This window comes from Triturus cristatus, chromosome 8 (genome assembly GCF_964204655.1).
Source record: "Triturus cristatus chromosome 8, aTriCri1.1, whole genome shotgun sequence".
NCBI classification, from domain to species: domain Eukaryota; kingdom Metazoa; phylum Chordata; class Amphibia; order Caudata; family Salamandridae; genus Triturus; species Triturus cristatus.
In genome coordinates, this window is record NC_140591.1 from 1,147,049,419 (window position 1) to 1,147,063,387 (window position 13,969).

Genomic DNA, 13,969 nt, shown 5'->3' on the forward strand with positions numbered 1-13,969 from the left:
ACAGGCAGGATAGGTACAGAAAGAAGGAACAGGAGTGCAGAAAGTGACAAGAGGGTTACAGGAAGAAGCAAGTGAGGTGCAGAAAGAGGCAACAGAGGTGCAGAAAGTGGAAGATATAAGCAAAAAGACGCAAAATAAGTGCAGAAATACCGTTGCAGAAAGAAGCAACAGAAATGCAGAGAGTAGCAAGAGAGGCACAGAAAGGAGCCAGAGTGGTTTGCATACCATTAGTACCAATTTAACACCCATATTTAGCAATAAGTAACAGGTGACCATTCTAGGTTTCAAAGGGCCTTCCACCACGCTGCAACACTTGTTGCTGTATTTTTTATAGCGTTTGAGCAGTTTGAGCTAGAAACAAGGTTTTTTTGTTCAAATCTGCAGATTATGCAGCAGATGATGGATTATGTGACAAATGCAGAAAATGTGTAATTGTGCAAAATGTCAGTGCAGCTAAACAGTCCCATAATTCCATTGGCCCTGCTCATACCTCTGACTAGGTCCAGAAGCCCTTCTAAGTGGTTCCTTTTTTTTGTCTCATTGAGTTTATAGCAGGGGTGGGCGTAGTTCGCGAACTAGCACTTCGCGAAGCTACGCAAAGTGCAGTTCGCACTACGCGAGCTTCGCGTAGCACTTCGCGAACTGCGTAGTAACATGTTCGCACTGTGCAAGATGTTGTTTTCAATGATTGCACAGTGCGGACAAGCAACCGGCACTGTGCAATCATTGAAAATGGCATCTTGCACAGTGCGAGCTGTAGTTTTCTGCTGCTCGAGGAGATTTTTACTCGAGCGGCAGCTTTCTCAACGCAAACTGGTAGTTTCTCATCTCAAGCGGTCGCGAGCATACGCGACCCCTCGCAATGAGAAACCTGACCTCCTCGCGTTGGGAATCTCGCCGGGAGGTTTATTTTCCTTGTTCGCGATCGCTAACTTGATGTTGCTGATCGCAAACAAGGAAAAAGTCTCGCCGGGATGTCATTTTGCTTGCTCGCGGTCACCAACTTGACGTTGAGGACCGCGAGCAAGCAAAAAATGACCGCAGCACTACGCAAGACTACGCTACGCGTGTTCACACTGTGCTACGTGCAATTCGCGTAGTGCGAAGTAGCGCGAACTTCGCAAACTTCGCGAGCGTACCGTAGTGCTTTGCCCAGGCCTAGTTTATAGTTTAGCTTCTATGGAAATGAGGAAGACTAAACCTGAGGTTACCGCTCCACAACACACACTACCATCCCACATAATTATTCTCAATAACATATAATCCCACTCTACATAATTCCTATATACTAAATACCACATACTTTCTATCCACATCAAAGTCAAAGTCAAAGTCTATCCACATAATTCCACTACACACAACCTACATCCACTCCACTCCAAGAAACATAAGTAAAACAATTTTACATTTACAACGCCAACAGCTCTAACTCTGGCAAATGTAAAACCTATTACATTGAAAATGCTTCTTTGACTAGTAGTCACATTTGCAGATAGGTGGAGAAAGGGGGCTTGACCTCCAGCAAGCGCTCAGGAATTCCACTGCATAGGACTTACAGGAGGTACCAGGAGGGCTTCTTGGCCCCCAAAGTCCCTCAGGAGTAAAGTGCACTTTATCACCTTACCAGTACTGTGCCAGGAGGCGTGTTTGCAGAGTGGTGGAGAAAGGTGAGCATGGCCTCTGAAGACCTCTTAGCAATCTCACTGTGTTGGACTTAGTAGAGGTAACAGGAGGGATAATCGCCCCCCAAAGACATTCTTGGGGCCAAATACCCCTCCTATTACCTCCAGTAGGTCCAGGAAAGTTCTCATAGCAGGACATGCTCAATTTGCCCACCTCTCAGCAAACACACTTTCTGGCATGCTCTTGGATGTTGATTGAAGTTCCCTTCACTGCTGGGGTCCTTAGGGGCCAACTAGCCTACCTGTTACCTTCAGTAAGCCCCAAACAGTGGGATTGCTGAGAGGCGGACAGAGGTCATACACCCTTTCTCCACCACACTGCAAACGTGCCTCCTGGCTTGCTCTTGGTTGGGGAATGAAGTCCTCTTTCCTCCTGAGGGTCCCTGGGTGCCAACTAGCCCTCCTGTTATCTCTAGTAAGCACCATACAACTGGATTGCTGAGAAGTGGTCCAAGGTCAAGCCCCCTTTTTACACCACTTTGCAAATGCAGCTCCTGGCGCACTGCTGCTTGGGGATGAAGTCTACTTTAGACGTGAGTACCTCAGGACACAAGGGCCCCACTAGCAGTGCTCCAAGAGGCACATTTTCAAAGTGGTGTTAAAAGTGGCATAGCCTCGATCACCTCTCAGCAATCCTACTGTGTGGGGCTTACTGGAGGTACCTGGTGGGCTTGTTGGCCCCTAAGGACCCTTAGTATTCAAGGGGGCCTAATCCCCAATCCAGAATGCTCCAGGAGGCATGTTTGCACAGAGGTGCAGGGAGGGGGCGGGGCCTCCCATGAGATGACAGCTTTTTTTAATTTGATTTTAGAAAGAGGGGCTGTGTGGCCCCCTTTACATTATTATGTTTGGGCCCTGGGGTCTACATCACCCAGGGCCTGAGCATTTATTTATTTTTTTCTTTTTTTTAAATGGGAAGGAGGCTACGGGGCTCCCCTCCCATCGCCGATTTCAGCCCTGGGGACCCCATCCCCTGGGGAATGGCCACATATTTAGTTTAAAAAAAATATATTCTTAAGGAGGGAGCTGCGTTTATCCCCTCCTGAGGTCATTATTGGCCAGAGGACCCCATTCCCCAGGACTTTGCCTCTTTCTTTTGTTTAAAGAAATTTTATTTAGGGAGGGGGGCGTGTGGCCCAAATTTCCTGGGCCACTATTGGCCCCAGGGACCCCATCCCCTGGGGACTGGCCACACATTGGGACCGCGGGGGTATCCCCAATGCCCCCGCGGTACCTGCCGGCTCCCCACCTCCTGCGGGAGCTGGCATTGCTTTTGGACAAGGGGAGCTGCTGACATGCAGGTCCCTTCTCCAAAAACAATTCTGCATTGCTTATTCTAAGCGAGAGCAGGTTTCTGCTTTTGCTTCCAAGAAGCAAAGCAGTGTTTGCTATGGCAGTGCGGGAGCCGTGCTCCTGCCCTGCCTTAGCAAACGGCAATGTCCCGGGTGTGGGCACCCTGGGACATTGCAGGAGCCGGCCCTGGTGGGCTTTCTATTTAAAAAGAGTTTTTTCCTTTGCCAATATCTTTGACGCCAGTTGATGAATCTTTGCAAAACTTTCAAAACTAATGGGGTGCTCCAGTCAGCTCCTGTCTTGAACATTTTCTGGTGATTCGTCAAGTGGGGACTATGAAGAAAGGCGGGACCCAAAACGTGTTTTTCCCATGTTAATTTCCTTAGAAAGCTTTTGTCACAGCTACAGCCCGAACTGCTGAATGGAATTACACTAAATTTGGCAGAAAGGTAGCTCTTGGTCCAGAGTGCACCCTTTGCTCTAAATGGTGTAAATCCAGTAAAAAAATATCGATATCTGGTAACTGTGGTGGATCCGTAAACCCTACCATTCATGAGCTTTATTCTGAATTGCTGCCAACACTCCAAACAAAAAAGTGTTGGCAGCCATCTTGTGACTCGGTTGAATTGAGTCATAAGAAAAAGAGTGAAAAAACAAGAAAAGGGGGCAGGGTAGAATCACCCTGACCCATTAGGCCTCCTTAGGGGTTCCCACAGGGGCCCCAAGGGCCCAAAAAGCATTTTTTTGTTAAGAAAATTGTCGGGATTAACGTAGTGTCCACGAATCCGGGTGAAAGGTTTTTAAAAAAAGAAGCGCGGTCTCTCGCACTTTGTTTTCTTGAAGCCCCCGGGTAGGCCAGGTCCTAGGGGCAATGTTTTATTATGGTGTGGGGGCAGACAGGTGTCCCTGCAGCCCTGGGACCATCAACTCCTGGGGCTTTTTGTAAAAAAATGCATTGGAGAGGCTCCTGCCCCCCATGCTGCCCCAGGGACCACCACCTCACAGGGGCTTTTGTCCCAAAAAATTGTGTGGGGGTTCCTGCCCCCCTGCAGCCCCTGGGACCGCCACCACCCCAGGGCTACCTTTAAAAACTAAGTGTGGGGGCCTTGAACCCCACTCTACCCCAGGGACCACCACCTGCCAAGGGCACCCCCAGCCACGATTACCACCACCTCCCCGGGGCTATCTACTAGATGGGAGGGGTCCACGCTGCCCCCCTCCAGGAGCCCTCCTTGGCCCTGGGGACCGCCAACCCCCAGGGCGAGCTCCAGCAATGTGCCCGAGTGCTCACATCCGGGACATTGCAGTTTGCTATGACAGGGCACTAGCACTGCTCCTACCCTGTCATAGCAAACTTCTTCTTCACTTCATGGAAGCAAGAGCAGAAAAACTGCTCTCACTTCCATGAAGTGAAGCAGATTTGATTTTGGGCAAAGGTATCTGCATGTTTGCAGCTCCCTTTCTCCAAAAGCAATGCGGCTCCCGCATGAGGTGGGCAGCTGGAAGGGACCGCAGGGGCATTGAGGCTCCCCGCAGTCCCCAACATGAGGCCAGGCCCCAGGGGATGGTGTCCCAGGACCGAAAGTGGCCCAGGGAAGGGGAGCCACGTGGGTTCCCCGGGGCCTAAAAAGGCCTTAAGAGGGGGGATGCACAGCCCCCTTCTTTAAATGTAGATTTTTTTATAATAAAAAAATGACTATGCCCCAGGGGATGGAGGTCCCTGGGCCAAAATCAGCCTTCGGATGGGGGCCACGCAGCCTCCTTCCTGTTTAAAAAGGAAAAAAAGAAAAAAATGCCAAAGGCCCTGGGGGATGTGGTCCCCAGGGCCCAAAACATATTAACCAAAGGGGGCCACACAGCACCCCTTCTAAAGAAAAAAACAGGAAAGAAAAGTAGGCATCTCGCCGGAGGCAGCCCCCCAGGACCACTCTGAAAATGCACCTCCTGGCGCTTTCTGGGTTGGGGGATTAAGTCCCCTTGAATCCTAAGGGTTCTCAGGGGCCAACTAGCCCGCCAGGTACCTCCAATAAGCCCCACAGAGTGGGATTGCAGAGAAGTGGTCCGAGGCCATGCCCCTTTTTACACCACTCTGAAAACGCGCCTCTTGGTGCACTACTGGTGGGGCGATGAGGTCCTCTTGTGTCCTGAGGACCTCAGGGCTGAAGTTTACTTCATCCCCTGAGCAGCAGTGTACCAGGAGGCAGAGTGGTTTAAAAAGGGGCTGTAGCCTCGGATCACTCCCATCAATTCAGCTGTGTGGGGATTACTAGAGATAACAGGAGGGCTAGTTAGCACCCAGGGACCCTCAGGAGGCAAGGGGACTACATCCCCCAACCAAGAGTGCACCAGGAGGTATGTTTGCAGAGTGATTGAATCAGGGGACATAGCCTGCATCCACCACTCAGTAATCCCACTGTGTAGGGCTTACAGGAGGTAACAGGTAGGCTAGTTTGCTCCTAAGGAACCCCAGCAGCAAAGGGGACTTCAATCCCCATCCAAATGCGCGCCAGGGAGCAGGTTTGCAGAGTGGTAGGCAAAGGGGCGTGGCCTGCTATGAGAACTTACCAATCCTGCTGTGTGGGACTTAATTGGAGGTAATAGGAGGGTAGTTGGCTCCCAAGGATGTCCAAGTGGGATTGCTAAGTGGTCTTCAGAGGCCATGCCCCCCTTTCTCCACCAATCTGCAAATGCTCCTCCTGACAAACTACTGGTTGGGGAATGAAGTCCGCTATACTCCTGAGGGACTTTGGGGGCCAAGAAGCCCTCCTGGTACCTTCTGTAAGTCCTATGCAGCGGAATTCCTGATTGCTGGTTGGAGGTCCAGCCCCCTTTCTCCACCTCTTTCAAAACACCACTAGTTAAAGAAGCATTGGCAATGTAATAAGTCCCACATATGTGAAAGTTAGGGCTATTGGTGTTGTAAATGTAAAAGTGTTTTACTAATGTGTTGAGGAGTGGTAACCTCAGGTTAAGTCTTCCTCGTTTCCAAAGAAGCTAAACTATAAACTCAATGAGACAAAAAAAGAAGGAACCACTGAGGAGCACTTCTGGACCTAGTCGAAGGTATGAAGCAGGGCCACTGGAATTATGTGACTGTTCGGCTACTCCGATTTTTGCTTGATTAGACCTTTTCTGCATTTGCCAAATAATCCATGATCTGCTGCATAATCGGCAGATTTGAGCAAAAAAAACTCCAACGTTACTAAAAATGCAGCGACAAGTGTAACAGCATGGTGGAAGGCCCTTTGCAAACCTGGAATGGTCACCTGCTACTTATTGCTAAATGTGGGTGTTAAATTGGTACTAATGGTGAGCAAACCACTCTGGCTTCTTTCTTACCTCACTTGCCTCTTTCTACATTTCTCTTGCTTCTTTGTGTACCGTTCTTTTTTTTCTGCACTACTCTTGCCTCTTTCTCAACATCAACAGGGTAGAGGAGTTAGCCTAATGGCTAGGGCGGCCAACATCGAATCTGGAAAACTGGGTTCGAGTCTGCAACGATGCTGATCATCCAGTGATTCTGAGCAAATCTCTTCATCTCCCCGTGCCTAACAAAAAAAAAAAAATGAATGTGCCCTCATGTAACGCTACTGGTGCTATGTAAAGCGCTCTGATTCCCAATACCTTTGGGTCACATTTGCGCTATATAAAAACCCGTAAAATAAAATAAAATAAAAAAATCTTTACCACTTTCTGCACCTCTCTTGCATTTTTCTGCACCAATCGTGATTTTTTCTTCTGCACCTCTCCTACCTCTTTCTGCACTTTTCTTGCCTCTTTCTGCACCTCCATTGCTTCTTTCTGCACTTCTCTTGCTTCTTTCAGCACTTCTCTTGCTTTTTTCTGCACCCCATTTGCCATTTTCTGCACTTCTCTTGCCTTTTTTCTTTACTTCTCTTGCCTCTTTATGCATTTCTGTTGCTTCTCTCTGCACTTCTCTTGCCTCTTCCTACATAGATCTTGCCTCTTTCTGCACCTCTGTTGCTTCTTTCTGCACTTATCTTGCTTCTCTCTGCACCTCTATTGCTTCATTATGTACCTTTGTTGCTTCTTTGTGCACCCCTCTTGCCTCTTTCTGCACCCCTTTCCTCTTTCTTTACCTCTCTTGCCTCTTTTTGCACCTCTCTTGCCTCTTTCTGCACCTCTGTTGCTTCTTTTTGCACTTCTATTGCCTCTTTCTGCACCCCTCTTGACTCCTTCTGCACCTCTGTTGGTTCTTTCTGCACTACTCTTGCTTTTTTCTGCATCTCTCTAGAATCTTTCTGGACCTCTCTTGCCTCTTTCTGCACCTCTCTTTTCTCTTTCTGCACCTTTCGCGCCCGTTTTTGCAACTCTTGCGCCTGTTTCTGCAGTCTTACCTCCGTCTGCTCCTCTGTTTTGTCTTACAGCACTTCTCTTCGCTATTTATGCACCCCTCTTGCCTCTTTCTGCACATATCTTGCCTCTTTCTGCACTTCTGCCTCTTTCTGCACCTCACTTGCCTATTTCTGCAATTCTCTTGCTTTTTATGTGCCTCTCTTGCCACTTTCTGCACCTCTCTTTTCTCTTTCATCACTTCTATTGCTTCTTTCTATACCTCTGCTACTTCTTTCAGTACTTCTCTTGTCTCTTTCTGCAGTTCTCTTGCCTGTTTCTGTACCTCTCTTGCCTCTTTCTGCCTCTTTGTGAGAAGTAGGCCTGGCATATGCTGGTCACTAGTTAAATTATCCACCTTGCACCAGTCCAATTCGAATCTTATGGTAGATAGGTTTAAGACAGCCTTTTAAAGAAAGCTATCCTAGTGGTAGCTGTGGAGAGCAGTCTTCAGGCTAAGTCTCTGAGTAATGTAAAGCAGCTTCTTTTACCTTATAATCTCTTGAATTACCAAATGAAAGGACACCACAAAGGTATATATATAAATATATATGTCTTTATTACTAGACACACTCTACTAATTTCTTTATGAGAGTAGAAGTCAGGAACATATGCACAAATCAATGTTTCACAACAAATTAAGCACTTGTATGGCTGGGGCCCTAGGGGCGTACCAGACTATACACTAAAAAAGAGGTATAAGAAGAACGACTTGAGAAGGGAGAAGGCCTATAGCCTTCAGAAGCCCTGGGGCCTCACTAATCCACCCAAGGCAGGTAAGTAAAGGACCCACGGGAGATGCATGCAGTGTGAGAACCCAGCCACGGATGCCAATAGACTTCAATGGAGCAAGTCGTGGTTGGAATTTTAAAGCTCTAAGGTACTTGGGGAGAGTCTACAAGGAAGTCACTTACAGGGTAAGTAGTTCTAGAACCAACACACACAGGAGCACTGGAGTGTATGAGCTACCTCACCCAGGGAAGCCCGGTGCATAGGTGTCTTTTGGTGTCGGGTCGCTGCGTCATTTTCAATGGGAGCCAAAGAAGACTTGCTGCTTGTGAAGACAGGAAAAGTGTCCGGTGGAATCCAAGGATCGATTCAGAAGAAATAATACCTGAAAGCATAGGAGACAGTGATCAAAGTCACTTGCCAGTAGATTTCAGGTGATCACGGATGTCTTGACTCTTCAGCCACGAGGTCCAGGAGGCGTTGATGACAACCAGGAACTGGATTCTGAGTGTCCCATGACGACTGCAGCTTACTGAGGTGTCGGCAACTGGAATAGAGCCAACAAGCCTTGGCAACAGCAAGTCTTGGGGAAAGTGAAGAAAGTCAGCAATGCAGACCAGCAAGGTCTGAGGGACTCACCCAGCAAGGGTAAGTCAGGGCAGTCCTGGAGCAACCAGAAGAGCCCTTTGGTTCTGTAGAAAAGTCTTCAGAGGACCCACAAGCCAATGGGCAAGGGATCGCAAAGACGCCTTGAGAGGATGCACTTCACAGGAGCCCACGGTCACTCGGGACAAGGTAGGCCTCTGATCTTCAGTGGAAATCCTGCTGGAGGCTTGGACCACACGTGGAGTAATGCACAAGTTTGTAGAACGTCATGAAGGGATTGCACTCGGAAATTGTGCACTGTACCCGGGTATTGCTGTTCCTCGTCACTCGTGGGGTCCACTCGCCTCAGCTCTGCTGAGAACTCACGATGGCTGTCGTGAAGTCAGGACATCCACTTCCGGGACTTCGGACTCCGGCGGGAGCGGGAAAGTTTGCGACTGTTGATTGAAAGTTTTGGTGCCTGCCAAGCAGGGGAGTCACTCCTTGACTCCAAGGGAGATTCTTCAGTCTTCCAAAGGTAGTGGAATGTCGAAGGTCCAGGATTCTTCTTGTAGAGCAGCATACAGGGATATCTAACTTGCGTTGGCAAGGGTTCCCTAACTTATACTAAAGGAAAGGGAGGGACTAGCTCTATGACCACTCCTATGGGAGGGTCAGGGGAGTAGGTGGTTACACCCACTTCTGTTTGTCCAGTTTCGCACCAGAGCAGGGGCAGTTAGCCCCTGAACCGGTTTGAGCTGGCATATGCACAGAGGAGCCTACTGCTCCCCCAATGCAGGACTTCAAAGCACTCAACAAGTGCACCCACCCGGCCACAATACACTAAATCCTGTCTGCAAGGTGGTGACACCCCCATGTGACAGGATGCCTATTGTTGGGCCTCCTTCACTGTGAGTTTCGGTCAGCAGCAGGAGGGCAGCCCAGTGTCTGTGCTGGTGGCATCCATTGTGTGATGCCAGGGCTCTTTCAGGATTCTACTGTGTTTCCACAGTAGGTACATGTCTACCCCTCTAGAAGGGTGGGATCATACTCCCACACCAGTTACTGGTGTGGGGGTATGATTCCAAAGTGTTTGACACCAAAGACAACATGTTTTGATGCAGCCATCCCAGAGTTAGCATTTACCGCAAGGTTATAATGCACTTAAGAGTATATGGTTTAACCGCATCCACAAACAGCCACAAAGAATAGACTCTGAGGGCTGCAGAGGGCCCCTGCTCAGGAAGACGCACCCCCTCACATGTAAACCAAGTACCATGCCCTCAGGATTTATAGGGACTGCCTTAGGGATGACTGATAGGCTTATATGTGTGTGTAAGGTGAGATATAGGGAACCTATATCTCAGTGAGGAGTGCTAACACTACCTCACCCAGGCTGCAGTAGCAGACCTGTGGTGTCAGATTTAGTCTGCTTCCCAGGGGTGGCATAGTACATGCTTCAGCCCCTGGTAGGCCTGTGAAGTACCTATGCCCTTGGTAGCTAAGGTACCATATACTAGGGGGTCATAAGGTACCACAGTATCCAATCACTAGTGCATCTAATAAGCACTCCAAGTTGTTTAGAGAGAACAGAACATTTGGGGCCCTGATTAGCAGTGGCCCAGCCAGACAATAGCCAGAAACCAGCATTAACATCAGAAAAAAGTGGGGGCAACATAAGTGCAGATCCTACTCTCCTACACAACCCCCCCCAATGCAGGGACACTAAACTAACCTTGACCAGTTGAGTCTTCGTGTTCTAAGTGGAAATACCTTGAGAGTCCATCTGCATTGCCATGTTGGGTCCCAGGTCTATGTTCCAATGTATAGTCCATCCCCTGTAGGGAAATCGACTACCTTAAATGTTTTGGGTTTTCACCTTTCATCTGTTTGAGCCATAGGACGGGCTTGTGGTCAGTCTGAACTATGAAGTGAGTGCCAAACAAGTATGGTCTCAGCTTCTTCAGGGACCACACCACAGCAAAGGCCTATCTCTCTATAGCTGACCAACGTTTCTCTCTATGGGTCAGCCTTCTGCTTATAAAAGCTACTGGCTGGTCTTGACTTTCATCATTCAGTTGAGACAGTACAGCTCCCACACCCAGCTCAGAAGCATCTGTTTGGACAATGAACTTCTTGGTGTAGTCTGGACTCTGTAAGATGGGGGCAGTGCACATGGCCTGCTTTAGATCTTCAAATGCCTTTTGACAGCTAGCTGTCCACTCAACCTTTTTTGGCATTTTCTTTGAGGTAAGATCATTTAAGGGGGTCACTATAGATCCATATCCCTTAGCAAACCTCCTATAGTACCCAGTCAGGCCTAAAAAGGCTCTCACCTGTGTCTGGGTGGTTGGAGCAACCCATTCCATGATGGTTTGGATTTTGCTCTGTAAAGGCTGAACCTGGCCTCCACGTATAAAATGTCCCAGGTACACGACCTGATTCTACCCTATGTGGCACTTAGTGGCCTTGATAGTGAGGCCTGCTTTTTGCAGGGCCTCCAAAACATTTCTGAGGTGGACCAGGTGATCCTGCCAGGAGGAACTAAAGACAGCAATATCATCTAGATAGGCTGAGCAATACGTTTCCATACCTGTCAGAACTTTGTTCACCAACCTCTGAAAAGTGGCAGGTGCATTCTTCAAACCAAAGGGCACCACCACAAAGTGATAGTGCCCACCAGGGGTTGAAAATGCTGTTTTCGCCTTGGCATCCTCAGCTAACTTGATTTGCCAGTAGCCAGCTGTTAGGTTAAAAGTACTAAGATACTTGGCTGAGGCCAAAGTATCAATTAGCTCATCTGCCCTTGGTATGGGATAGGCATCAGTCCTGGTGACTGCATTTAGGCCTCTGTAGTCTACACAAAACCTCATTTCTTTCTTACCACCCTGGGTATGAGGTTTGGGCAGTAGGACTACTGGACTAGCCCAAGGGCTATCTGAAGGCTCAATTACACCTAACTCCAACATTTTCTGGACTTCTGATCTGATACAGTCCCTGACATGGTCAGGTTGCCTGTAGATTTTACTCTTGACAGGCAGACTGTCTCCAGTGTCCACCTCATGGATGCACCAGGAAGTCTGACTAGGGGTCAGGCTAAACATATGTCTAAACTGTTGCAAAACTTGTCTACATTCAGTTTGCTGATGGTCATTGAGGCTGCTTGCCAAAGCAACACCATCTACTGACCCATCATCTGGGTTCTGAGAGAGCAGGTCAGGGAGAGGGTCACTCTCCTCCTCCTGTTCCTCATACGTTGCCATGAGCAAGCCCATGTCAGCCCTGTCAACATATGGTTTCAATCTGATGACATGGAGCACCCTAAGGGGGCTCCTGGGAGTTCCAAGAGTCACCAAGTAGGTGACTTCTCCCTTTTGCTCAACAATTGTATGGGGGCCACTCCACTTGTCTTGGAGAGCTGCTGGGGCCACAGGCTCCAACACCCACACTTTCTGTCCTGGCTGGTATACAGTCAGCACAGCCTTTTAGTCATGCCAAGTTATTTGTAGTTCTTGGCTGGCCTCCAGGTTTTTGGCTGCCTTCTTCATGTATTCAGCCATCCTGGAGCGGAGACCAAGTACATAATTCATTATATCCTGTTTGGGAGGTTTGAGAGTTATCTCCCAGCCCTCCTTCACCAAACATAATGGACCTCTTACAGGATGCCCAAAGAGAAGTTCAAAAGGGCTGCACCCAACCCCCTTCTGTGGAACCTCTCTGTATGCAAACAGAAGGCAGAGAAGAAAAAGTTCCCATTTTCGCCTAAGCTTTTCTGGGGGGCCTTTAATCATTCCCTTTAGGGTTTTGTTTACCCTTTCAACTAACCCATTGCATTGTGGGTGATAGGGAGTAGTGAATTTAAAGTTTACACCACACTCCTTCCACTTTGCTTTTAGATACCCTGAAATGAAGTTGGTACCTCTGTCAGATATGACCTCCTTTGGGAAACCCACTCTGGAGAAAACTCCAATGAGGGCTCTTGCCACCACATGGGGCTGTGGTGGTCCTCAGGGGTATTGCTTCTGGGTATCTGGTGGCATGATCCACTACCACCAGGATAAACCTGTGCCCAGATGCTGTTGAAGGGTCAAGGGACCAACAATGTAAATCCCTACCCTTTCAAAGGGAACCCCCACCACAGGTAGTGGTATCAGGGGGGCCTTTGCTGTGCCATCTGACTTGCCACTGACTTGGCAAGTAACACAGGAGTGACAAAACTCCTTTGTGTCCTTTGACATATGTGGCCAATGAAAATGTGAAACAAGCCTATCCCAGGTCTTGTTTTGGCCCAAGTGTCCTGCTAAAGGGATGTCATGTGCTAGGGTCAAGAGGAACCCCCTAAATATCTGAGGTATTACCAACCTCCTGGTGGCTCCAGGGGTTGTATCTCTAGCCTCAGAATATAGGAGTCCCTCATCCCAATAAACTTTAAGGGACCCACTAGCACTCCCAGCAGCCTCAGCAGCAGCCTGCCGTTTGGGGGTTCAAGAGAGGGGCAGCACTGTTGCTCTTTGCTCAGATATTCCGTAGAAGGGCCCTCTGCCCTCAACTCAACCTGATCAGGCTCAAGTCCCTCTGGGGCAGTTCCTTCTTCAGGATCTGCTTCTCCTCCCTCAGGAGGGGAATCTGAGATCTGAGATAGAGGGGAAGGCACTGCCTTAACCCTACTGCTCCTCCTCTTGGGTAGCACCTGGTCCATACTTTCAGGATCCAGAGCTGGTTCAGTTTGATGCATTTTGGCTTCTGACCTGGTCACAGCAAATATTTCTGCAGGTATGCCCAACATATCAGCATGAGTCCATAACTCTACTTCAGACCAGGCTGAAGTCTCTAGCTCATTGCCCAATAGACATTCGACAGGGAGGTCTGCACTGACTACTACTTTCTTAAGGCCAGTTACCCCTCCCCAGGAGAAATTCACAACTATGGTTGGTCCTGACATTGTTTGCATTGGTAACCTGGTACATTTCACCCAGGATGGTCTGTCCAGGGTCCACAAGATCCTCTGCAACCATTGTGACACTAGCACCTGTGTCCCTAAATGCCAAAGCCTGTTTGCCATTTATTACAGGCTGCTGTTTGTATTTGCCCAGATTACTGGGGCGCACTAGGAATGGCATATCAATGTCTCCATCACAAATCAGCAATGCCTGAGTGGGTACTCTGACTAGGCCAAGGTCCACTTCAGAACCCAGGGTCAACCCTACTACACCCATATTCTGATTACCACCTCCACCAGTAGCTGCACTAGGGGGAACAGTTGCCTTAGGGGCAGGAGTGGTGGTGGTTTGGTCTTTGGACTTGTTACAGTCAGAAGTCCAGTGTCC